This window comes from Physeter macrocephalus, chromosome 11 (assembly GCF_002837175.3).
Source record: "Physeter macrocephalus isolate SW-GA chromosome 11, ASM283717v5, whole genome shotgun sequence".
NCBI classification, from domain to species: Eukaryota; Metazoa; Chordata; class Mammalia; order Artiodactyla; family Physeteridae; genus Physeter; species Physeter macrocephalus.
In genome coordinates, this window is record NC_041224.1 from 30788688 (window position 1) to 30790559 (window position 1872).

The window sequence follows — 1872 nt, forward strand, 5'->3', positions numbered from 1 at the left end:
TAAAGAATTCATGAAATTTTTTAAGAAGAAATTCTTTCACACAATTTACATGTTTCCATGCTTCTGTTTTCACTCTGCTTTGTCAGAAGCACTGAACAGAGTTTTATCTTTTCTATTTCTTGTTAGACTGCTGATTTAAAGAGAGCGGGGGGAAAAGCCAAACTCTACAGACACTTTCGAAGTTCAGTTTTATAATAAAAATTGTTTGGATAATTAGACCTTGACACTCCTGAAGATAAAATAAACATGTAATCTTCTATTTTATTTTGCTCAGTAAAATTGTTCAGAAGATCAAAAGTAGTGAAGACAATGTAAAATTTAACGTTTTGATATTGATGTTGGACCTTGTTTAACTTAACATTTTGGAGAGTAACTGCCTCTGACGTCAACTCAAGGAACACTTTTTTGCCGCTAATGTCATCAGTTTTGTAATGACATCAGCAAAGATATATTTATTATTTTTTTAACAAAACACACAGAAACATGTAAAAGTTTTTAACTTTTTCTTTGGAAAAAATTTCAAAATACAGAAAAGTTGCAAGAATAAGAATGGAACCAAAAAAAAAAAATAAACCACTATACACATTTTACCTAGGTCTACCTATTGTTAACATTTTATCCCATTTGCTTTATCATCCTTTCTCTCTTTCTCTCTCCCTCTCTCTCCTTCCCTCTCCCCGCCCCCAAGGTGAATTTTCACTCAGCCATTTTTTGCGTTAAGTTGTACGTATGAAGACATCACAGCCCTGAAACCAGCAGTGTAAGAGATGACACAGAAGTTTTATCTGTGGGGGTTTTTTGCAATGTTTTCTACAAATTGTATTAGCCCTAGAAAACATTCCAGTTACATTTTAAAGAATATTTATGACAACCTACATGGCTGCTCTGTTTAAAGGTATTTTTCTCTCCAGCTAGAGAATAATATTGAGAATAACTGAAAATAATCACTTATGTTTAAATTTTTTTTTAATTTTAAGCATTCAGTATTTCTTACTGATATTCTTTGCTTTTTCTCAAGCGACTCTCTTTCAGAAGGGTTATATCCTTGGACACTAGTGGAGAAATGGAAGAGGCCAAGACATTGAAACAAAATTATTATTTCTTCCATTTCCTTTTATCATATACCATTCAGAATAATGTAACAAAATGATTCTCCCTTTAAAGAAATATCTATAAGGCAGGGAAAGGCAGGAAGTTCCAGGGTTCAGGGTACCTTGATTAATATTTGAAGGAGTCATTTTTTGTTTCGTGCCCTAGAATTTTTTTATACACTGGGGCAATGCAGCTAGGGGAGATTTGGAATGGGCAAGAAGCACATTCTCAGACACATTATTTTGCAAAAGAATACAATTTAAGGAATTTAAGGTCTGGGATTGCTCAAAACTATTGCTGTTCCCCTTACACCTTAGAAGGTCTTCCTTTAAACACCCAGGGGAAACCTCAACCAGTTTAAAGGCCACTGTCCTGAACAAGTCATGGTCGTCTGGGCAAAGAAGAGGTTAAACTGGAGAAAGGAGGTAAACTGAACCCAGCTTCTTGGAGACGAGATTAAGGAGATGGCCCACCCCCATCCCCATTCGACATGATCAAGAGTCGAGATTCAAAGGATGGCCAATAGGCACATGAAAAGATGCACAACGTCACTAATTATCAGAGAAACGCAAATCAAAACTACAATGTGGTATCACTTCACACAGACCAGAATGACCATCATTAAAAAGTCTACAAATGACAAATGCTAGAGAGGGTGTGGAGAAAAGGGAACCCTCCTACACTGTTGGTGCAAATGTAAATTGGTGCAGCCACTATGGAGAACAGTATGGAGGTTCCTTTAAAAACTTAAAATAGAACTACCATATGATCCAGCAATCC